Consider the following 26,508-nt stretch of genomic DNA (forward strand, 5'->3'; position numbering starts at 1 on the left):
TAGGTAGCCTAGACCTAACCTTATAATAGTTTGTAGGTAGCCTAGACCTAACCTTATAATAGTTTGTAGGTAGCCTAGACCTAACCTTATAATAGTTTGTAGGTAGCCTAGACCTAACCTTATAGTAGTTTGTTGGTAGCCTAGACCTAACCTTATAGTAGTTTGTTGGTAGCCTAGACCTAACCTTATAATAGTTTGTAGGTAGCCTAGACCTAACCTTATAATAGTTTGCAGGTAGCCTAGACCTAACCTTATAATAGTTTGTAGGTAACCTAGACCTAACCTTATAATAGTTTGCAGGTAGCCTAGACCTAACCTTATAATAGTTTGTAGGTAACCTAGACCTAACCTTATAATAGTTTGCAGGTAGCCTAGACCTAACCTTATAATAGTTTGCAGGTAGCCTATACCTAACCTTATAATAGTTTGTAGGTAGCCTAGACCTAACCTTATAATAGTTTGTAGGTAGCCTAGACCTAACCTTATAATAGTTTGTAGGTAGCCTAGACCTAACCTTATAATAGTTTGTAGGTAGCCTAGACCTAACCTTATAATAGTTTGTAGGTAGCCTAGACCTAACCTTATAATAGTTTGCAGGTAGCCTAGACCTAACCTTATAATAGTTTGTAGGTAGCCTAGACCTAACCTTATAATAGTTTGCAGGTAGCCTAGACCTAACCTTATAATAGTTTGTAGGTAGCCTAGACCTAACCTTATAATAGTTTGCAGGTAGCCTAGACCTAACCTTATAATAGTTTGCAGGTAGCCTAGACCTAACCTTATAATAGTTTGTAGGTAGCCTAGACCTAACCTTATAATAGTTTGTAGGTAGCCTAGACCTAACCTTATAATAGTTTGTAGGTAGCCTAGACCTAACCTTATAATAGTTTGTAGGTAGCCTAGACCTAACCTTATAATAGTTTGTAGGTAGCCTAGACCTAACCTTATAATAGTTTGTAGGTAGCCTAGACCTAACCTTATAGTAGTTTGCAGGTAGCCTAGACCTAACCTTATAATAGTTTGTAGGTAGCCTAGACCTAACCTTATAATAGTTTGTAGGTAGCCTAGACCTGACCTTATAATAGTTTGTAGGTAGCCTAGACCTAACCTTATAATAGTTTGTAGGTAGCCTAGACCTAACCTTATAATAGTTTGTAGGTAGCCTAGACCTAACCTTATAATAGTTTGCAGGTAGCCTAGACCAAACCTTATAATAGTTTTGCAGGTAGCCTAGACCTAACCTTATAATAGTTTGCAGGTAGCCTAGACCTAACCTTATAATAGTTTGTAGGTAGCCTAGACCTAACCTTATAATAGTTTGCAGGTAGCCTAGACCTAACCTTATAATAGTTTGTAGGTAGCCTAGACCTAACCTTATAATAGTTTGTAGGTAGCCTAGACCTAACCTTATAATAGTTTGTAGGTAGCCTAGACCTAACCTTATAATAGTTTGTAGGTAGCCTAGACCTAACCTTATAATAGTTTGTAGGTAGCCTAGACCTAACCTTATAGTAGTTTGTTGGTAGCCTAGACCTAACCTTATAGTAGTTTGTTGGTAGCCTAGACCTAACCTTATAGTAGTTTGTTGGTAGCCTAGACCTAACCTTATAATAGTTTGTAGGTAGCCTAGACCTAACCTTATAATAGTTTGTAGGTAGCCTAGACCTAACCTTATAGTAGTTTGTTGGTAGCCTAGACCTAACCTTATAATAGTTTGTAGGTAGCCTAGACCTAACCTTATAATAGTTTGTAGGTAGCCTAGACCTAACCTTATAATAGTTTGTAGGTAGCCTAGACCTAACCTTATAATAGTTTGTAGGTAGCCTAGACCTAACCTTATAATAGTTTGTAGGTAGCCTAGAACTGACCTTATAGTAGTTTGCAGGTAGCCTAGACCTAACCTTATAATAGTTTGTAGGTAGCCTAGACCTAACCTTATAGTAGTTTGTTGGTAGGCTAGACCTAACCTTATAATAGTTTGTAGGTAGCCTAGACCTAACCTTATTATAGTTTGTAGGTAGCCTAGACCTAACCTTATAATAGTTTGTAGGTAGCCTAGACCTAACCTTATAATAGTTTGTAGGTAGCCTAGACCTAACCTTATAGTAGTTTGTTGGTAGCCTAGACCTAACCTTATAATAGTTTGTAGGTAACCTAGACCTAACCTTATAATAGTTTGTAGGTAGCCTAGACCTGACCTTATAGTAGTTTGCAGGTAGCCTAGACCAAACCTTATAATAATTTGTAGGTAGCCTAGACCTAACCTTATAATAGTTTGTAGGTAGCCTAGACCTAACCTTATAATAGTTTGCAGGTAGCCTAGACCTAACCTTATAATAGTTTGTAGGTAACCTAGACCTAACCTTATAATAGTTTGCAGGTAGCCTAGACCTAACCTTATAATAGTTTGCAGGTAGCCTATACCTAACCTTATAATATTTTGTAGGTAGCCTAGACCTAACCTTATAATAGTTTGCAGGTAGCCTAGACCTAACCTTATAATAGTTTGTAGGTAGCCTAGACCTAACCTTATAATAGTTTGTAGGTAGCCTAGACCTAACCTTATAATAGTTTGTAGGTAGCCTAGACCTAACCTTATAATAGTTTGTAGGTAGCCTAGACCTAACCTTATAATAGTTTGTAGGTAGCCTAGACCTAACCTTATAGTAGTTTGTAGGTAGCCTAGACCTAACCTTATAATAGTTTGTAGGTAGCCTAGACCTAACCTTATAATAGTTTGTAGGTAGCCTAGACCTAACCTTATAATAGTTTGTAGGTAGCCTAGACCTAACCTTATAATAGTTTGTAGGTAACCTAGACCTAACCTTATAATAGTTTGCAGGTAGCCTAGACCTAACCTTATAATAGTTTGCAGGTAGCCTAGACCTAACCTTATAATAGTTTGTAGGTAGCCTAGACCTAACCTTATAATAGTTTGCAGGTAGCCTAGACCTAACCTTATAATAGTTTGTAGGTAGCCTAGACCTAACCTTATAATAGTTTGTAGGTAGCCTAGACCTAACCTTATAATAGTTTGTAGGTAGCCTAGACCTAACCTTATAATAGTTTGTAGGTAGCCTAGACCTAACCTTATAATAGTTTGTAGGTAGCCTAGACCTAACCTTATAATAGTTTGTAGGTAGCCTAGACCTAACCTTATAATAGTTTGTAGGTAGCCTAGACCTAACCTTATAATAGTTTGTAGGTAGCCTAGAACTGACCTTATAGTAGTTTGCAGGTAGCCTAGACCTAACCTTATAATAGTTTGTAGGTAGCCTAGACCTAACCTTATAGTAGTTTGTTGGTAGCCTAGACCTAACCTTATAATAGTTTGTAGGTAGCCTAGACCTAACCTTATAATAGTTTGTAGGTAGCCTAGACCTAACCTTATAATAGTTTGTAGGTAGCCTAGACCTAACCTTATAATAGTTTGTAGGTAGCCTAGACCTAACCTTATAGTAGTTTGTTGGTAGCCTAGACCTAACCTTATAATAGTTTGTAGGTAACCTAGACCTAACCTTATAATAGTTTGTAGGTAGCCTAGACCTGACCTTATAGTAGTTTGCAGGTAGCCTAGACCAAACCTTATAATAATTTGTAGGTAGCCTAGACCTAACCTTATAATAGTTTGTAGGTAGCCTAGACCTAACCTTATAATAGTTTGCAGGTAGCCTAGACCTAACCTTATAATAGTTTGTAGGTAACCTAGACCTAACCTTATAATAGTTTGCAGGTAGCCTAGACCTAACCTTATAATAGTTTGCAGGTAGCCTATACCTAACCTTATAATATTTTGTAGGTAGCCTAGACCTAACCTTATAATAGTTTGCAGGTAGCCTAGACCTAACCTTATAATAGTTTGTAGGTAGCCTAGACCTAACCTTATAATAGTTTGTAGGTAGCCTAGACCTAACCTTATAATAGTTTGTAGGTAGCCTAGACCTAACCTTATAATAGTTTGTAGGTAGCCTAGACCTAACCTTATAATAGTTTGTAGGTAGCCTAGACCTAACCTTATAGTAGTTTGTTGGTAGCCTATACCTAACCTTATAGTAGTTTGTAGGTAGCCTAGACCTAACCTTATAATAGTTTGTAGGTAGCCTAGACCTAACCTTATAATAGTTTGTAGGTAGCCTAGACCTAACCTTATAATAGTTTGTAGGTAACCTAGACCTAACCTTATAATAGTTTGCAGGTAGCCTAGACCTAACCTTATAATAGTTTGCAGGTAGCCTAGACCTAACCTTATAATAGTTTGTAGGTAGCCTAGACCTAACCTTATAATAGTTTGCAGGTAGCCTAGACCTAACCTTATAATAGTTTGTAGGTAGCCTAGACCTAACCTTATAATAGTTTGTAGGTAGCCTAGACCTAACCTTATAATAGTTTGTAGGTAGCCTAGACCTAACCTTATAATAGTTTGTAGGTAGCCTAGACCTAACCTTATAGTAGTTTGTTGGTAGCCTAGACCTAACCTTATAATAGTTTGTAGGTAGCCTAGACCTAACCTTATAATAGTTTGTAGGTAGCCTAGACCTAACCTTATAATAGTTTGTAGGTAGCCTAGACCTAACCTTAAAATAGTTTGTAGGTAGCCTAGACCTAACCTTATAATAATTTGTAGGTAGCCTAGACCTAACCTTATAATAGTTTGTAGGTAGCCTAGACCTAACCTTATAATAGTTTGCAGGTAGCCTAGACCTAACCTTATAATAGTTTGTAGGTAACCTAGACCTAACCTTATAATAGTTTGCAGGTAGCCTAGACCTAACCTTATAATAGTTTGTAGGTAGCCTAGACCTAACCTTATAATAGTTTGTAGGTAGCCTAGACCTAACCTTATAATAGTTTGTAGGTAGCCTAGACCTAACCTTATAATAGTTTGTAGGTAGCCTAGACCTAACCTTATAATAGTTTGTAGGTAGCCTAGAACTAACCTTATAGTAGTTTGTAGGTACCCTAGACCTAACCTTATAATAGTTTGTAGGTAGCCTAGACCTAACCTTATAGTAGTTTGTTGGTAGCCTAGACCTAACCTTATAATAGTTTGTAGGTAGCCTAGACCTAACCTTATAATAGTTTGTAGGTAGCCTAGACCTAACCTTATAATAGTTTGTAGGTAGCCTAGACCTAACCTTATAATAGTTTGTAGGTAGCCTAGACCTAACCTTATAGTAGTTTGTTGGTAGCCTAGACCTAACCTTATAATAGTTTGTAGGTAACCTAGACCTAACCTTATAATAGTTTGTAGGTAGCCTAGACCTGACCTTATAGTAGTTTGCAGGTAGCCTAGACCAAACCTTATAATAATTTGTAGGTAGCCTAGACCTAACCTTATAATAGTTTGTAGGTAGCCTAGACCTAACCTTATAATAGTTTGCAGGTAGCCTAGACCTAACCTTATAATAGTTTGTAGGTAACCTAGACCTAACCTTATAATAGTTTGTAGGTAGCCTAGACCTAACCTTATAATAGTTTGTAGGTAGCCTAGACCTAACCTTATAATAGTTTGCAGGTAGCCTAGACCTAACCTTATAATAGTTTGTAGGTAGCCTAGACCTAACCTTATAATAGTTTGTAGGTAGCCTAGAACTGACCTTATAGTAGTTTGCAGGTAGCCTAGACCTAACCTTATAATAGTTTGTAGGTAGCCTAGACCTAACCTTATAATAGTTTGTAGGTAGCCTAGACCTAACCTTATAATAGTTTGTAGGTAGCCTAGACCTAACCTTATAATAGTTTGTAGGTAGCCTAGACCTAACCTTATAGTAGTTTGTTGGTAGCCTAGACCTAACCTTATAGTAGTTTGTTGGTAGCCTAGACCTAACCTTATAATAGTTTGTAGGTAGCCTAGACCTAACCTTATAATAGTTTGCAGGTAGCCTATACCTAACCTTATAATAGTTTGTAGGTAGCCTAGACCTAACCTTATAATAGTTTGCAGGTAGCCTAGACCTAACCTTATAATAGTTTGTAGGTAGCCTAGACCTAACCTTATAATAGTTTGCAGGTAGCCTAGACCTAACCTTATAATAGTTTGCAGGTAGCCTAGACCTAACCTTATAATATTTTGTAGGTAGCCTAGACCTAACCTTATAATAGTTTGTAGGTAGCCTAGACCTAACCTTATAATAGTTTGTAGGTAGCCTAGACCTAACCTTATAATAGTTTGTAGGTAGCCTAGACCTAACCTTATAATAGTTTGCAGGTAGCCTAGACCTAACCTTATAATAGTTTGTAGGTAGCCTAGACCTAACCTTATAATAGTTTGCAGGTAGCCTATACCTAACCTTATAATAGTTTGTAGGTAGCCTAGACCTAACCTTATAATAGTTTGTAGGTAGCCTAGACCTAACCTTATAATAGTTTGTAGGTAGCCTAGACCTAACCTTATAATAGTTTGTAGGTAGCCTAGACCTAACCTTATAGTAGTTTGTTGGTAGCCTAGACCTAACCTTATAATAGTTTGTAGGTAGCCTAGACCTAACCTTATAATAGTTTGTAGGTAGCCTAGACCTAACCTTATAATAGTTTGTAGGTAGCCTAGACCTAACCTTAAAATAGTTTGTAGGTAGCCTAGACCTAACCTTATAATAATTTGTAGGTAGCCTAGACCTAACCTTATAATAGTTTGAAGGTAGCCTAGACCTAACCTTATAATAGTTTGCAGGTAGCCTAGACCTAACCTTATAATAGTTTGTAGGTAACCTAGACCTAACCTTATAATAGTTTGCAGGTAGCCTAGACCTAACCTTATAATAGTTTGTAGGTAGCCGAGACCTAACCTTATAATAGTTTGTAGGTAGCCTAGACCTAACCTTATAATAGTTTGTAGGTAGCCTAGACCTAACCTTATAATAGTTTGTAGGTAGCCTAGACCTAACCTTATAATAGTTTGTAGGTAGCCTAGAACTGACCTTATAGTAGTTTGTAGGTACCCTAGACCTAACCTTATAATAGTTTGTAGGTAGCCTAGACCTAACCTTATAGTAGTTTGTTGGTAGCCTAGACCTAACCTTATAATAGTTTGTAGGTAGCCTAGACCTAACCTTATAATAGTTTGTAGGTAGCCTAGACCTAACCTTATAATAGTTTGTAGGTAGCCTAGACCTAACCTTATAATAGTTTGTAGGTAGCCTAGACCTAACCTTATAGTAGTTTGTTGGTAGCCTAGACCTAACCTTATAATAGTTTGTAGGTAACCTAGACCTAACCTTATAATAGTTTGTAGGTAGCCTAGACCTGACCTTATAGTAGTTTGCAGGTAGCCTAGACCAAACCTTATAATAATTTGTAGGTAGCCTAGACCTAACCTTATAATAGTTTGTAGGTAGCCTAGACCTAACCTTATAATAGTTTGCAGGTAGCCTAGACCTAACCTTATAATAGTTTGTAGGTAACCTAGACCTAACCTTATAATAGTTTGTAGGTAACCTAGACCTAACCTTATAATAGTTTGTAGGTAGCCTAGACCTAACCTTATAATAGTTTGCAGGTAGCCTAGAACTAACCTTATAATAGTTTGTAGGTAACCTAGACCTAACCTTATAATAGTTTGCAGGTAGCCTAGACCTAACCTTATAATAGTTTGCAGGTAGCCTATACCTAACCTTATAATATTTTGTAGGTAGCCTAGACCTAACCTTATAATAGTTTGTAGGTAGCCTATACCTAACCTTATAATAGTTTGTAGGTAGCCTAGACCTAACCTTATAATAGTTTGTAGGTAGCCTAGACCTAACCTTATAGTAGTTTGTTGGTAGCCTATACCTAACCTTATAGTAGTTTGTTGGTAGCCTAGACCTAACCTTATAATAGTTTGTAGGTAGCCTAGACCTAACCTTATAATAGTTTGCAGGTAGCCTAGACCTAACCTTATAATAGTTTGTAGGTAACCTAGACCTAACCTTATAATAGTTTGCAGGTAGCCTAGAACTAACCTTATAATAGTTTGTAGGTAACCTAGACCTAACCTTATAATAGTTTGCAGGTAGCCTAGACCTAACCTTATAATAGTTTGCAGGTAGCCTATACCTAACCTTATAATATTTTGTAGGTAGCCTAGACCTAACCTTATAATAGTTTGTAGGTAGCCTATACCTAACCTTATAATAGTTTGTAGGTAGCCTAGACCTAACCTTATAATAGTTTGTAGGTAGCCTAGACCTAACCTTATAGTAGTTTGTTGTAGCCTATACCTAACCTTATAGTAGTTTGTTGGTAGCCTAGACCTAACCTTATAATAGTTTGTAGGTAGCCTAGACCTAACCTTATAATAGTTTGCAGGTAGCCTAGACCTAACCTTATAATAGTTTGTAGGTAACCTAGACCTAACCTTATAATAGTTTGCAGGTAGCCTAGACCTAACCTTATAATAGTTTGCAGGTAGCCTAGACCTAACCTTATAATAGTTTGTAGGTAGCCTAGACCTAACCTTATAATAGTTTGCAGGTAGCCTATACCTAACCTTATAATAGTTTGTAGGTAGCCTAGACCTAACCTTATAAAAGTTTGTAGGTAGCCTAGACCTAACCTTATAATAGTTTGTAGGTAGCCTAGACCTAACCTTATAATAGTTTGTAGGTAGCCTAGACCTAACCTTATAGTAGTTTGTTGGTAGCCTAGACCTAACCTTATAATAGTTTGTAGTTAGCCTAGACCTAACCTTAAAATATTTTGTAGGTAGCCTAGACCTAACCTTATAATAATTTGTAGGTAGCCTAGACCTAACCTTATAATAGTTTGTAGGTAGCCTAGACCTAACCTTATAATAGTTTGTAGGTAGCCTAGACCTAACCTTATAATAGTTTGCAGGTAACCTAGACCTAACCTTATAATAGTTTGCAGGTAGCCTAGACCTAACCTTATAATAGTTTGCAGGTAGCCTAGACCTAACCTTATAATAGTTTGTAGGTAGCCTAGACCTAACCTTATAATAGTTTGCAGGTAGCCTATACCTAACCTTATAATAGTTTGTAGGTAGCCTAGACCTAACCTTATAATAGTTTGTAGGTAGCCTAGACCTAACCTTATAATAGTTTGTAGGTAGCCTAGACCTAACCTTATAATAGTTTGTAGGTAGCCTAGACCTAACCTTATAATAGTTTGTAGGTAGCCTAGACCTAACCTTATAGTAGTTTGTTGGTAGCCTAGACCTAACCTTATAGTAGTTTGTTGGTAGCCTAGACCTAACCTTATAGTAGTTTGTTGGTAGCCTAGACCTAACCTTATAATAGTTTGTAGGTAGCCTAGATCTAACCTTATAATAGTTTGTAGGTAGCCTAGACCTAACCTTATAGTAGTTTGTTGGTAGCCTAGACCTAACCTTATAATAGTTTGTAGGTAGCCTAGACCTAACCTTATAATAGTTTGTAGGTAGCCTAGACCTAACCTTATAATAGTTTGTAGGTAGCCTAGACCTAACCTTATAATAGTTTGTAGGTAGCCTAGACCTAACCTTATAATAGTTTGTAGGTAGCCTAGAACTGACCTTATAGTAGTTTGTAGGTACCCTAGACCTAACCTTATAATAGTTTGTAGGTAGCCTAGACCTAACCTTATAGTAGTTTGTTGGTAGCCTAGACCTAACCTTATAATAGTTTGTAGGTAGCCTAGACCTAACCTTATAATAGTTTGTAGGTAGCCTAGACCTAACCTTATAATAGTTTGTAGGTAGCCTAGACCTAACCTTATAATAGTTTGTAGGTAGCCTAGACCTAACCTTATAGTAGTTTGTTGGTAGCCTAGACCTAACCTTATAATAGTTTGTAGGTAACCTAGACCTAACCTTATAATAGTTTGTAGGTAGCCTAGACCTGACCTTATAGTAGTTTGCAGGTAGCCTAGACCAAACCTTATAATAATTTGTAGGTAGCCTAGACCTAACCTTATAATAGTTTGTAGGTAGCCTAGACCTAACCTTATAATAGTTTGCAGGTAGCCTAGACCTAACCTTATAATAGTTTGTAGGTAACCTAGACCTAACCTTATAATAGTTTGCAGGTAGCCTAGACCTAACCTTATAATAGTTTGCAGGTAGCCTAGACCTAACCTTATAATAGTTTGTAGGTAGCCTAGACCTAACCTTATAATAGTTTGCAGGTAGCCTAGACCTAACCTTATAATAGTTTGTAGGTAGCCTAGACCTAACCTTATAATAGTTTGTAGGTAGCCTAGACCTAACCTTATAATAGTTTGTAGGTAGCCTAGACCTAACCTTATAATAGTTTGTAGGTAGCCTAGACCTAACCTTATAATAGTTTGTAGGTAGCCTAGACCTAACCTTATAGTAGTTTGTTGGTAGCCTATACCTAACCTTATAGTAGTTTGTTGGTAGCCTAGACCTAACCTTATAATAGTTTGTAGGTAGCCTAGACCTAACCTTATAATAGTTTGCAGGTAGCCTAGACCTAACCTTATAATAGTTTGTAGGTAACCTAGACCTAACCTTATAATAGTTTGCAGGTAGCCTAGACCTAACCTTATAATAGTTTGCAGGTAGCCTAGACCTAACCTTATAATAGTTTGTAGGTAGCCTAGACCTAACCTTATAATAGTTTGCAGGTAGCCTAGACCTAACCTTATAATAGTTTGTAGGTAGCCTAGACCTAACCTTATAAATAGTTTGTAGGTAGCCTAGACCTAACCTTATAATAGTTTGTAGGTAGCCTAGACCTAACCTTATAATAGTTTGTAGGTAGCCTAGACCTAACCTTATAATAGTTTGTAGGTAGCCTAGACCTAACCTTATAATAGTTTGTAGGTAGCCTAGACCTAACCTTATAATAGTTTGTAGGTAGCCTAGACCTAACCTTATAATAGTTTGTAGGTAGCCTAGACCTAACCTTAAAATAGTTTGTAGGTAGCCTAGACCTAACCTTATAATAATTTGTAGGTAGCCTAGACCTAACCTTATAATAGTTTGAAGGTAGCCTAGACCTAACCTTATAATAGTTTGCAGGTAGCCTAGACCTAACCTTATAATAGTTTGTAGGTAACCTAGACCTAACCTTATAATAGTTTGCAGGTAGCCTAGACCTAACCTTATAATAGTTTGTTGGTAGCCTAGACCTAACCTTATAATAGTTTGTTGGTAGCCTAGACCTAACCTTATAATAGTTTGTAGGTAGCCTAGACCTAACCTTATAATAGTTTGTAGGTAGCCTAGACCTAACCTTATAATAGTTTGTAGGTAGCCTAGAACTGACCTTATAGTAGTTTGTAGGTACCTAGACCTAACCTTATAATAGTTTGTAGGTAGCCTAGACCTAACCTTATAGTAGTTTGTTGGTAGCCTAGACCTAACCTTATAATAGTTTGTAGGTAGCCTAGACCTAACCTTATAATAGTTTGTAGGTAGCCTAGACCTAACCTTATAATAGTTTGTAGGTAGCCTAGACCTAACCTTATAATAGTTTGTAGGTAGCCTAGACCTAACCTTATAGTAGTTTGTTGGTAGCCTAGACCTAACCTTATAATAGTTTGTAGGTAGCCTAGACCTAACCTTATAATAGTTTGTAGGTAGCCTAGACCTAACCTTATAGTAGTTTGCAGGTAGCCTAGACCAAACCTTATAATAATTTGTAGGTAGCCTAGACCTAACCTTATAATAGTTTGTAGGTAGCCTAGACCTAACCTTATAATAGTTTGCAGGTAGCCTAGACCTAACCTTATAATAGTTTGTAGGTAACCTAGACCTAACCTTATAATAGTTTGCAGGTAGCCTAGACCTAACCTTATAATAGTTTGCAGGTAGCCTATACCTAACCTTATAATATTTTGTAGGTAGCCTAGACCTAACCTTATAATAGTTTGCAGGTAGCCTAGACCTAACCTTATAATAGTTTGTAGGTAGCCTAGACCTAACCTTATAATAGTTTGTAGGTAGCCTAGACCTAACCTTATAATAGTTTGTAGGTAGCCTAGACCTAACCTTATAATAGTTTGTAGGTAGCCTAGACCTAACCTTATAATAGTTTGTAGGTAGCCTAGACCTAACCTTATAGTAGTTTGTTGGTAGCCTATACCTAACCTTATAGTAGTTTGTTGGTAGCCTAGACCTAACCTTATAATAGTTTGTAGGTAGCCTAGACCTAACCTTATAATAGTTTGCAGGTAGCCTAGACCTAACCTTATAATAGTTTGTAGGTAAGCCTAGACCTAACCTTATAATAGTTTGCAGGTAGCCTAGACCTAACCTTATAATAGTTTGCAGGTAGCCTAGACCTAACCTTATAATAGTTTGTAGGTAGCCTAGACCTAACCTTATAATAGTTTGCAGGTAGCCTATACCTAACCTTATAATAGTTTGTAGGTAGCCTAGACCTAACCTTATAATAGTTTGTAGGTAGCCTAGACCTAACCTTATAATAGTTTGTAGGTAGCCTAGACCTAACCTTATAATAGTTTGTAGGTAGCCTAGACCTAACCTTATAGTAGTTTGTTGGTAGCCTAGACCTAACCTTATAATAGTTTGTAGGTAACCTAGACCTAACCTTATAATAGTTTGTAGGTAGCCTAGACCTAACCTTATAATAGTTTGTAGGTAGCCTATACCTAACCTTATAATAGTTTGTAGGTAGCCTAGACCTAACCTTATAATAATTTGTAGGTAGCCTAGACCTAACCTTATAATAGTTTGTAGGTAGCCTAGACCTAACCTTATAATAGTTTGCAGGTAGCCTAGACCTAACCTTATAATAGTTTGTAGGTAGCCTAGACCTAACCTTATAATAGTTTGCAGGTAGCCTAGACCTAACCTTATAATAGTTTGTAGGTAGCCTAGACCTAACCTTATAATAGTTTGTAGGTAGCCTAGACCTAACCTTATAATAGTTTGTAGGTAGCCTAGACCTAACCTTATAATAGTTTGTAGGTAGCCTAGAACTGACCTTATAGTAGTTTGCAGGTAGCCTAGACCTAACCTTATAATAGTTTGTAGGTAGCCTAGACCTAACCTTATAATAGTTTGCAGGTAGCCTAGACCTAACCTTATAATAGTTTGTAGGTAACCTAGACCTAACCTTATAATAGTTTGCAGGTAGCCTAGACCTAACCTTATAATAGTTTAGGTAGCCTAGACCTAACCTTATAATAGTTTGTAGGTAGCCTAGACCTAACCTTATAATAGTTTGTAGGTAGCCTAGACCTAACCTTATAGTAGTTTGTAGGTAGCCTAGACCTAACCTTATAATAGTTTGTAGGTAGCCTAGACCTAACCTTATTGTAGTTTGTTGGTAGCCTAGACCTAACCTTATAATAGTTTGTAGGTAGCCTAGACCTAACCTTATAATAGTTTGTAGGTAGCCTAGACCTAACCTTATAATAGTTTGTAGGTAGCCTAGACCTAACCTTATAATAGTTTGTAGGTAGCCTAGACCTAACCTTATAGTAGTTTGTTGGTAGCCTAGACCTAACCTTATAATAGTTTGTAGGTAGCCTAGACCTAACCTTATAATAGTTTGTAGGTAGCCTAGACCTAACCTTATAATAGTTTGTAGGTAGCCTAGACCTAACCTTATAATAGTTTGTAGGTAGCCTAGACCTAACCTAAGCCTATACCTAACCTTATATAGTTTGTTGGTAGCCTAGACCTAACCTTATAATAGTTTGTAGGTAGCCTAGACCTAACCTTATAATATAGGTAGCCTAGACCTAACCTTATAATAATTTGTAGGTAGCCTAGACCTAACCTTATAATAGTTTGCAGGTAGCCTAGACCTAACCTTATAATAGTTTGTAGGTAGCCTAGACCTAACCTTATAATAGTTTGCAGGTAGCCTATACCTAACCTTATAATAGTTTGTAGGTAGCCTAGACCTAACCTTATAATAGTTTGCAGGTAGCCTAGACCTAACCTTATAATAGTTTGTAGGTAACCTAGACCTAACCTTATAATAGTTTGCAGGTAGCCTAGACCTAACCTTATAATAGTTTGCAGGTAGCCTAGACCTAACCTTATAATACTTTGCAGGTAGCCTAGACCTAACCTTATAATAGTTTGCAGGTAGCCTATACCTAACCTTATAATAGTTTGTAGGTAGCCTAGACCTAACCTTATAATAGTTTGTAGGTAGCCTAGACCTAACCTTATAATAGTTTGTAGGTAGCCTAGACCTAACCTTATAATAGTTTGTAGGTAGCCTAGACCTAACCTTATAATAGTTTGTAGGTAGCCTAGACCTAACCTTATAATAGTTTGTAGGTAGCCTAGACCTAACCTTATAGTAGTTTGTAGGTAGCCTAGACCTAACCTTATAGTAGTTTGTTGGTAGCCTAGACCTAACCTTATAATAGTTTGTTGGTATAAGACCTAACCTTATAATAGTTTGTAGGTAGCCTAGACCTAACCTTAAAATAGTTTGTAGGTAGCCTAGACCTAACCTTATAATAATTTGTAGGTAGCCTAGACCTAACCTTATAATAGTTTGAAGGTAGCCTAGACCTAACCTTATAATAGTTTGCAGGTAGCCTAGACCTAACCTTATAATAGTTTGTAGGTAACCTAGACCTAACCTTATAATAGTTTGCAGGTAGCCTAGACCTAACCTTATAATAGTTTGTAGGTAGCCTAGACCTAACCTTATAATAGTTTGTAGGTAGCCTAGACCTAACCTTATAATAGTTTGTAGGTAGCCTAGACCTAACCTTATAATAGTTTGTAGGTAGCCTAGAACTAACCTTATAATAGTTTGCAGGTAGCCTAGACCTAACCTTATAATAGTTTGTAGGTAGCCTAGACCTAACCTTATAATAGTTTGTAGGTAGCCTAGACCTAACCTTATAATAGTTTGTAGGTAGCCTAGACCTAACCTTATAATAGTTTGTAGGTAGCCTAGACCTAACCTTATAATAGTTTGTAGGTAGCCTAGACCTAACCTTATAAATAGTTTGTAGGTAGCCTAGACCTAACCTTATAATAGTTTGTAGGTAGCCTAGACCTAACCTTATAATAGTTTGTTGGTAGCCTAGACCTAACCTTATAATAGTTTGTAGGTAGCCTAGACCTAACCTTATAATAGTTTGTAGGTAGCCTAGACCTAACCTTATAATAGTTTGTGGTAGTAGACCTAACCTAGACCTAACCTAACCTTATAATATAGGTAGCCTTAACCTTATGTAGTTTGTAGGTAGCCTAGACCTAACCTTATAATAGTTTGTAGGTAGCCTAGACCTAACCTTATAATAGTTTGTAGGTAGCCTAGACCTAACCTTATAATAGTTTGTAGGTAGCCTAGACCTAACCTTATAATAGTTTGTAGGTAGCCTAGACCTAACCTTATAATAGTTTGCAGGTAGCCTATACCTAACCTATAATAGTTTGCAGGTAGCCTAGACCTAACCTTATAATAGTTTGTAGGTAGCCTAGACCTAACCTTATAATAGTTTGTAGGTAGCCTAGACCTAACCTTATAATAGTTTGTAGGTAGCCTAGACCTGACCTAGGTAGCCTAGACCTAACCTTATAATAGTTTGTAGGTAGCCTAGACCTAACCTTATAATAGTTTGTAGGTAGCCTAGACCTAACCTTATAATAGTTTTATAGCCTAGTAGTTTGTAGGTAGCCTAGACCTAACCTTATAATAGTTTGTAGGTAGCCTAGACCTAACCTTATAATAGTTTGTAGGTAGCCTAGACCTAACCTTATAATAGTTTGTAGGTAACCTAGACCTAACCTTATAATAGTTTGCAGGTAGCCTAGACCTAACCTTATAATAGTTTTAGGTAGACCTAACCTTATAATAGTTTGTAGGTAGCCTAGACCTAACCTTATAATAGTTTGTAGGTAGCCTAGACCTAACCTTATAATAGTTTGTAGGTAGCCTAGACCTAACCTTATAATAGTTTGTAGGTAGCCTAGAACCTGACCTTATAGTAGTTTGTAGGTAGCCTAGACCTAACCTTATAATAGTTTGTAGGTAGCCTAGACCTAACCTTATAGTAGTTTGTTGGTAGCCTAGACCTAACCTTATAATAGTTTGTAGGTAGCCTAGACCTAACCTTATAATAGTTTGTAGGTAGCCTAGACCTAACCTTATAATAATTTGTAGGTAGCCTAGACCTAACCTTATAATAGTTTGTAGGTAGCCTAGACCTAACCTTATAATAGTTTGTAGGTAGCCTAGACCTAACCTTATAATAGTTTGTAGGTAACCTAGACCTAACCTTATAATAGTTTGTAGGTAGCCTAGACCTAACCTTATATAGTAGTTTGCAGGTAGCCTAGACCAAACCTTATAATAATTTGTAGGTAGCCTAGACCTAACCTTATAATAGTTTGTAGGTAGCCTAGACCTAACCTTATAATAGTTTGCAGGTAGCCTAGACCTAACCTTATAATAGTTTGTAGGTAACCTAGACCTAACCTTATAATAGTTTGCAGGTAGCCTAGACCTAACCTTATAATAGTTTGCAGGTAGCCTATACCTAACCTTATAATATTTTGTAGGTAGCCTAGACCTAACCTTATAATAGTTTGCAGGTAGCCTAGACCTAACCTTATAATAGTTTGTAGGTAGCCTAGACCTAACCTTATAATAGTTTGTAGGTAGCCTAGACCTAACCTTATAATAGTTTGTAGGTAGCCTAGACCTAACCTTATAATAGTTTGTAGGTAGCCTAGACCTAACCTTATAATAGTTTGTAGGTAGCCTAGACCTAACCTTATAGTAGTTTGTTGGTAGCCTAACCTAACCTTATAATAGTTTGTAGGTAGCCTAGACCTAACCTTATAATAGTTTGTAGGTAGCCTAGACCTAACCTTATAATAGTTTGCAGTAGCCTAGACCTAACCTTATAATAGTTTGTAGGTAACCTAGACCTAACCTTATAATAGTTTGCAGGTAGCCTAGACCTAACCTTATAATAGTTTGCAGGTAGCCTAGACCTAACCTTATAATAGTTTGTAGGTAGCCTAGACCTAACCTTATAATAGTTTGCAGGTAGCCTATACCTAACCTTATAATAGTTTGTAGGTAGCCTAGACCTAACCTTATAATAGTTTGTAGGTAGCCTAGACCTAACCTTATAATAGTTTGTAGGTAGCCTAGACCTAACCTTATAATAGTTTGTAGGTAGCCTAGACCTAACCTTATAGTAGTTTGTTGGTAGCCTAGACCTAACCTTATAATAGTTTGTAGGTAGCCTAGACCTAACCTTATAATAGTTTGTAGGTAGCCTAGACCTAACCTTATAATAGTTTGTAGGTAGCCTAGACCTAACCTTAAAATAGTTTGTAGGTAGCCTAGACCTAACCTTATAATAATTTGTAGGTCCTAGACCTAACCTTATAATAGTTTGAAGGTAGCCTAGACCTAACCTTATAATAGTTTGCAGGTAGCCTAGACCTAACCTTATAATAGTTTGTAGGTAACCTAGACCTAACCTTATAATAGTTTGCAGGTAGCCTAGACCTAACCTTATAATAGTTTGTAGGTAGCCGAGACCTAACCTTATAATAGTTTGTAGGTAGCCTAGACCTAACCTTATAATAGTTTGTAGGTAGCCTAGACCTAACCTTATAATAGTTTGTAGGTAGCCTAGAACTGACCTTATAGTAGTTTGCAGGTAGCCTAGACCTAACCTTATAATAGTTTGTAGGTAGCCTAGACCTAACCTTATAATAGTTTGCAGGTAGCCTATACCTAACCTTATAATAGTTTGTAGGTAGCCTATACCTAACCTTATAATAGTTTGTAGGTAGCCTAGACCTAACCTTATAATAGTTTGGAGGTAGCCTAGACCTAACCTTATAATAGTTTGTAGGTAGCCTAGACCTAACCTTATAATAGTTTGTAGGTAGCCTAGAACTGACCTTATAGTAGTTTGTAGGTACCCTAGACCTAACCTAGGTAGCCTAGACCTAACCTTATAGTAGTTTGTAGGTAGCCTAGACCTAACCTTATAATAGTTTGTAGGTAGCCTAGACCTAACCTTATAATAGTTTGTAGGTAGCCTAGACCTAACCTTATAATAGTTTGTAGGTAGCCTAGACCTAACCTTATAATAGTTTGTAGGTAGCCTAGACCTAACCTTATAATAGTTTGTTGGTAGCCTAGACCTAACCTTATAATAGTTTGTAGGTAGCCTAGACCTAACCTTATAATAGTTTGTAGGTAGCCTAGACCTAACCTTATAATAGTTTGTAGGTAGCCTAGACCTAACCTTATAATAGTTTGTAGGTAGCCTAGACCTAACCTTATAATAGTTTGTAGGTAGCCTAGACCTAACCTTATAGTAGTTTGTTGGTAGCCTAGACCTAGTTTGTAGGTAGCCTAGACCTACCTTATATAGTTTGTAGGTAGCCTAGACCTAACCTTATAATAGTTTGTAGGTAGCCTAGACCTAACCTTATAATAGTTTGTAGGTAGCCTAGACCTAACCTTATAATAGTTTGTAGGTAGCCTAGACCTAACCTTATAATAGTTTGCAGGTAGCCTATACCTAACCTTATAATAGTTTGCAGGTAGCCTAGACCTAACCTTATAATAGTTTGTAGGTAGCCTAGACCTAACCTTATAATAGTTTGCAGGTAGCCTAGACCTAACCTTATAATAGTTTGTAGGTAGCCTAGACCTAACCTTATAATAGTTTGCAGGTAGCCTAGACCTAACCTTATAATAGTTTGCAGGTAGCCTAGACCTAACCTTATAATAGTTTGTAGGTAGCCTAGACCTAACCTTATAATAGTTTGCAGGTAGCCTAGACCTAACCTTATAATAGTTTGTAGGTAGCCTAGACCTAACCTTATAATAGTTTGTAGGTAGCCTAGACCTAACCTTATATAATAGTTTGTAGGTAGCCTAGACCTAACCTTATAATAGTTTGTAGGTAGCCTAGACCTAACCTTATAATAGTTTGTAGGTAGCCTAGACCTAACCTTATAATAGTTTGTAGGTAGCCTAGACCTAACCTTATAATAGTTTTTGTAGCCTAGGTAGTTTGTTGGTAGCCTAGACCTAACCTTATAATAGTTTGTTGGTAGCCTAGACCTAACCTTATAATAGTTTGTAGGTAGCCTAGACCTAACCTTATAATAGTTTGTAGGTAGCCTAGACCTAACCTTATAATAGTTTGTAGGTAGCCTAGACCTAACCTAATATAGTTTAGTTTAACCTTATAATAGTTTGCAGGTAGCCTAGACCTAACCTTATAATAGTTTGTAGGTAGCCTAGACCTAACCTTATAATAGTTTGCAGGTAGCCTAGACCTAACCTTATAATAGTTTGTAGGTAGCCTAGACCTAACCTTATAATAGTTTGTAGGTAGCCTAGACCTAACCTTATAATAGTTTGTAGGTAGCCTAGACCTAACCTTATAATAGTTTGTAGGTAGCCTAGAAACCTTATAATAGTTTGTAGGTAGCCTAGACCTAACCTTATAATAGTTTGTAGGTAGCCTAGACCTAACCTTATAATAGTTTGCAGGTAGCCTAGACCTAACCTTATAATAGTTTGTAGGTAGCCTAGACCTAACCTTATAATAGTTTGTAGGTAGCCTAGACCTAACCTTATAATAGTTTGTAGGTAGCCTAGACCTAACCTTATAATAGTTTGTAGGTAGCCTTGACCTTATAGTAGTTTGTAGGTACCCTAGACCTAACCTTATAATAGTTTGTAGGTAGCCTAGACCTAACCTTATAGTAGTTTGTTGGTAGCCTAGACCTAACCTTATAATAGTTTGTAGGTAGCCTAGACCTAACCTTATAATAAGGTAGCCTAGACCTAACCTTATAATAGTTTTGTGGTAGCCTAGACCTAACCTAGCCTAGACCTAACCTTATAATAGTTTGTAGGTAGCCTAGACCTGACCTTATAGTAATTTGTAGGTAGCCTAGACCTAACCTTATAATAGTTTGTAGGTAGCCTAGACCTAACCTTATAGTAGTTTGTAGGTAGCCTAGACCTAACCTTATAATAGTTTGTAGGTAGCCTAGACCTAACCTTATAATAGTTTGTAGGTAGCCTATACCTAACCTTATAATAGTTTGCAGGTAGCCTATACCTAACCTTATAATAGTTTGCAGGTAGCCTAGACCTAACCTTATAATAGTTTGTAGGTAGCCTAGACCTAACCTTATAATAGTTTGTAGGTAGCCTAGACCTAACCTTATAATAGTTTGTAGGTAGCCTAGAACTGACCTTATAGTAGTTTGTAGGTACCTAGACCTAACCTTATAATAGTTTGTAGGTAGCCTAGACCTAACCTTATAGTAGTTTGTTGTAGTTTGTAGCCTAGACCTAACCTTATAATAGTTTGTAGGTAGCCTAGACCTAACCTTATAATAGTTTGTAGGTAGCCTAGACCTAACCTTATAATAGTTTGTAGGTAGCCTAGACCTAACCTTATAATAGTTTGTAGGTAGCCTAGACCTAACCTTATAGTAGTTTGTTGGTAGCCTAGACCTAACCTTATAATAGTTTGTAGGTAGCCTAGACCTAACCTTATAATAGTTTGTAGGTAGCCTAGACCTAACCTTATAGTAGTTTGCAGGTAGCCTAGACCTAACCTTATAATAGTTTGTAGGTAGCCTAGACCTAACCTTATAATAGTTTGTAGGTAGCCTAGACCTAACCTTATAATAGTTTGTAGGTAGCCTAGACCTAACCTTATAATAGTTTTAGGTATAATAGTTTGTAGGTAGCCTAGACCTAACCTTATAATAGTTTGCAGGTAGCCTAGACCTAACCTTATAATAGTTTGTAGGTAGCCTAGAGACCTAACCTTATAATAGTTTGCAGGTAGCCTAGACCTAACCTTATAATAGTTTGTAGGTAGCCTAGACCTAACCTTATAATAGTTTGTAGGTAGCCTAGACCTAACCTTATAATAGTTTGTAGGTAGCCTAGACCTAACCTTATAATAGTTTGTAGGTAGCCTAGACCTAACCTTATAATAGTTTGTAGGTAGCCTAGACCTAACCTTATAATAGTTTGTAGGTAGCCTAGACCTAACCTTATAGTAGTTTGTAGGTAGCCTAGACCTAACCTTATAATAGTTTGTAGGTAGCCTAGACCTAACCTTATAATAGTTTGTAGGTAGCCTAGACCTAACCTTATAATAGTTTGTAGGTAGCCTAGACCTAACCTTATAGTAGTTTGTAGGTAGCCTAGACCTAACCTTATAATAGTTTGTAGGTAGCCTAGACCTAACCTTATAGTAGTTTGTTGGTAGCCTAGACCTAACCTTATAATAGTTTGTAGGTAGCCTAGACCTAACCTTATAATAGTTTGCAGGTAGCCTAGACCTAACCTTATAATAGTTTGTAGGTAGCCTAGACCTAACCTTATAATAGTTTGTAGGTAGCCTAGACCTAACCTTATTATAATAGTAGTTTGTAGGTAGCCTAGACCTAACCTTATAATAGTTTGTAGGTAGCCTAGACCTAACCTTATAATAGTTTGTAGGTAGCCTAGACCTAACCTTATAATAGTTTGTAGGTAGCCTAGACCTAACCTTATAATAGTTTGTAGGTAGCCTAGACCTAACCTTATAATAGTTTGTAGGTAGCCTAGACCTAACCTTATAATAGTTTGTAGGTAGCCTAGACCTAACCTTATAGTAGTTTGTAGGTAGCCTAGACCTAACCTTATAGTAGTTTGTTGGTAGCCTAGACCTAACCTTATAATAGTTTGTAGGTAGCCTAGACCTGACCTTATAGTAATTTGTAGGTAGCCTAGAACTGACCTTATAGTAGTTTGTAGGTACCCTAGACCTAACCTTATAATAGTTTGTAGGTAGCCTAGACCTAACCTTATAGTAGTTTGTTGGTAGCCTAGACCTAAACTTATAATAGTTTGTAGGTAGCCTAGACCTAACCTTATAATAGTTTGCAGGTAGCCTATACCTAACCTTATAATAGTTTGTAGGTAGCCTAGACCTAACCTTATAGTAGTTTGTTGGTAGCCTAGACCTAACCTTATAATAGTTTGTAGGTAGCCTAGACCTGACCTTATAGTAATTTGTAGGTAGCCTAGACCTAACCTTATAATAGTTTGTAGGTAGCCTAGACCTAACCTTATAGTAGTTTGTTGGTAGCCTAGACCTAACCTTATAATAGTTTGTAGGTAGCCTAGACCTAACCTTATAGTAGTTTGCAGGTAGCCTATACCTAACCTTATAATAGTTTGTAGGTAGCCTAGACCTAACCTTATAATAGTTTGTAGGTAGCCTAGACCTAACCTTAAATAATAGTTTGTAGGTAGCCTAGACCTAACCTTATAATAGTTTGTAGGTAGCCTAGACCTAACCTTATAGTAGTTTGTTGGTAGCCTAGACCTAACCTTATAATAGTTTGTAGGTAGCCTAGACCTAACCTTATAATAGTTTGTAGGTAGCCTAGACCTAACCTTATAATAGTTTGTAGGTAGCCTAGACCTAACCTTATAGTAGTTTGTAGGTAGCCTAGACCTAACCTTATAGTAGTTTGTTGGTAGCCTAGACCTAACCTTATAATAGTTTGTAGGTAGCCTAGACCTGACCTTATAGTAATTTGTAGGTAGCCTAGAACTGACCTTATAGTAGTTTGTAGGTACCCTAGACCTAACCTTATAATAGTTTGTAGGTAGCCTAGACCTAACCTTATAGTAGTTTGTTGGTAGCCTAGACCTAAACTTATAATAGTTTGTAGGTAGCCTAGACCTAACCTTATAATAGTTTGCAGGTAGCCTATACCTAACCTTATAATAGTTTGTAGGTAGCCTAGACCTAACCTTATAGTAGTTTGTTGGTAGCCTAGACCTAAACTTATAATAGTTTGTAGGTAGCCTAGACCTAACCTTATAATAGTTTGCAGGTAGCCTATACCTAACCTTATAATAGTTTGTAGGTAGCCTAGACCTAACCTTATAATAGTTTGTAGGTAGCCTAGACCTAACCTTATAATAGTTTGTAGGTAGCCTAGACCTAACCTTATAATAGTTTGTAGGTAGCCTAGACCTAACCTTATAATAGTTTGTAGGTAGCCTAGACCTAACCTTATAATAGTTTGTAGGTAGCCTAGACCTAACCTTATAATAGTTTGTAGGTAGCCTAGACCTAACCTTATAATAGTTTGTAGGTAGCCTAGACCTAACCTTACTATTTATGCTGTTACTGGGTTAACACTATTTATACTGATACTGGTTAACACTATTGATACTGATCAGTATAAATAGTGTTAACCCATTATCAGTATTGTGACGGCCCTGAATTATTCTGAACCGTCTCAGTGCAGCTCCTTCCAATAGGGCGCTTTCCCTTTAATTCCCAATTAAATAGCCAGCATCAGCTGCGCAAAAGTGGGGTTGTGATGGAGACGTGAATGAGGAGTGTTCAACCCTCAGTGCCGAAGCTTCTCCATTCGGTTTGTTTTGTTGCCGTTAAACTTGTGTTTTGTAGCCTAATAGAGTTTACCCAGGATCGGATCCACTCTTTGCGTCCGTGGACTACACCTCTCCGTTCTTCGTGGCCTTTCTCCGCTGGAGATCTATTGGCGGATTGGATTGTCTGACTGACCGACTGACTACCACCTTTTTGTTTACGGTATTTCATTTGTTTTGATGTGATGTATACTGTGATTTATGTAGTTAGTTGTAGTTGAGGACTTAGTAAGAGTTGATACGCTTTAAAGTTCTGTGGTAAAATAATTGTTATATTGATTGTATGTTTAATACTGGGTTTACGCTACACTGAATGAACGGACAAACATTGCGTGACAAGTCACTTGAGTTCACTGAACTCCTTTACCGGGCTGGACTCTTTTTAGGCCCGAGGTACAGGACATTTCTGAAGGAACCAGAACTCATTGTGATATTATTATGTGTGTAATCATTGTTGTTGCTAATACAACCCACGCAAAAGAATATAGTTGTTTTTGAAGTTCTTTCCAATGTTTTAAGGGTTTATGAAAAGTTTATTTCCATCCTGACTTTTACATAAGTCCTTTGTATTGGTGTAGACTTGACGGACCAGATGGGGATCATTCCCACCCAAACTAAAAGGAGAAACCAATGTTTTCTCTGGTAGGCACAACCTACCTGGCACCCCTATAAATAATAACCTCAAGTCAAAACCGTTACAGTATCAATAGGGTTAACCCAGTATCAGTATAAACAAAGTTAACCCAGTATTAGTGTCAGGATTCTCCCCTTTTAGCCTGAATTCACAACCAGAACATGTCAAGACATTGAGATATTTTCTGTTCTGTTCTGTATATTCTGATAGATGAGGCCTGAGCTGGAATGTGAAGCTAACTGAAGTTGGCTAACTTTAGAAAACCAGTATATCTAGCTAGTATCATAGTTTACCCCTCAGGCTACAATCAGGTTTCAGCATCAGGCAGGTATCAACATGCCGAGTCGTAGGCAACAACCTGGGATGTATTCATTAGTTTACCCCTCAGGCTACGTTCAGGTTTCAGCATCAGGCAGGTATCAACATGCCCAGTCGTAGGCTACAGCCTGGGATGTATTCATTAGTTTACCCCTCAGGCTACGTTCAGGTTTCAGCATCAGGCAGGTATCAACATGCCCAGTCGTAGGCTACAACCTGGGATGTATTCATTAGTTTACTCCACAGCCAACAGTTTTAAAATGTTGCATAAAACATAAACAGTTCTCTAAATAAATACAACGTGACCTAAACGTTTTCTGTTTTGTTACGGTGGGCACTAATGAATACACACAACCTGTTTTGAGGAAGTGTAAGTTGTTTGTTAGTCTTTCCACAATATTTATTTGTCTCTTTCACACAACAAACCTTCCTGAGTGAAAAGCATTAACAGTAGATTAGAAAGAGAAAAGGTTTGATTGTTGTGTTTTGAGAAGACAAGTCTATAGACCTACGATACAGTAGGAGATCACCCTGGTCTATAGACCTATGGTACAGTAGGAGATCACCCTGGTCTATAGACCTATGGTACAGTAGGAGATCACCCTGGTCTATAGACCTATGGTACAGTAGGAGATCACCCTGGTCTATAGACCTATGATACAGTAGGAGATCACCCTGGTCTATAGACCTATGATACAGTACACTCTTAGAATAAAGGGTTCCAAACAGGTCCTCCGGCTGTCCCCATAGGAGACGCTTTTGGGTTCCAGGTTGAACTCTTCTGGCTTCCATATAGAACCCTCTGTGGAAAGGGTTCTTCATGGAACCCAAAAGGTACCAAAAAGGGTTCTACAAAGTGTTCTCCTATGGGGACAGCCAAAGAACCCTTTTAGATTCCAGATAGTGTAGGAGTGATCACCCTGGGGCACACAGATGGGCACAGAACAAATTCACCCGAAGCATCTAATTTGTATATAAAACATTTTAAGGAGAGTAGGACTATTATAACACTGTCCACCAGAAATATCATCAACTATATGAATACACATAACAATATCATCAACTATATGAATACACATAACAATATCATCAACTATATGAATACACATAACAATATCATCAACTATATGAATACACATAACAATATCATCAACTATATGAATACACATAACAATATCATCAACTATATGAATACACATAACAATATCATCAACTATATGAATACACACAACAATATCATCAACTATATGAATACACATAACAATATCATCAACTATATGAATACACATAACAATATCATCAACTATATGAATACACATAACAATCGTGGTCTTACCTTTTATCTCTCAATAGAAACACAGTCTGGATGATCATCAGGTCGTCCAAAGTTACTTTCATTTGCTCTGCTCATTTACATATCAGGTTCTGCCTGTTCTCTCTCCCACCCCTCTCTCTTTATAGCTCTTACAATGTGCCTTGGCATACATTCTACAACTGTCTGGAACTCTATTCTTCTGTCTCTCTCCATCACTTTCTCTGTGTCGTCTGTTGCTGTCTCTGTGTCTTGTCTGGTGTCTCTCTCCATCATATCCTATTCTTCTGTTGCTGTCTCTGTGTCATGTCTGATGTCTCTCTCTATCACATCCTATTCTTCTGTTGCTGTCTCTGTGTCTTGTCTGGTGTCTCTCTCCATCATATCCTATTCTGTTGCTGTGTCTGTGTCTTGTCTGTGTCTCTCTCCATCACCAGAAAAAAGTATTTGGGGTTAGGCCTGCTACAATGCAACTTTCACAACATGACAACACAACTACATAACACCATTAAATACAGTTGAGGGTTACTACAATACAACATGACAACACAACTACATAACACCATTAAATACAGTTGAGGGCTACTACAATACAACATGACAACACAACTACATAACACCATTAAATACAGTTGAGGGTTACTACAATACAACATGACAACACAACTACATAACACCATTAAATACAGTTGAGGGTTACTACAATACAACATGACAACACAACTACATAACACCATTAAATACAGTTGGAATGTAGTTAGAACTCAAAGTGTTTCGGTCAAACAGAAAAACAACAATTCTGGATAAATCTGTTTGTCTTTAACACATTTTTTCTCAGATTCACTGTTTGTCAGACCAAGGTAGATGCTGTTTGTCTCTGTAGGACA

This window comes from Oncorhynchus tshawytscha, unplaced genomic scaffold (assembly GCF_018296145.1).
Source record: "Oncorhynchus tshawytscha isolate Ot180627B unplaced genomic scaffold, Otsh_v2.0 Un_contig_3912_pilon_pilon, whole genome shotgun sequence".
NCBI lineage: Eukaryota > Metazoa > Chordata > Actinopteri > Salmoniformes > Salmonidae > Oncorhynchus > Oncorhynchus tshawytscha.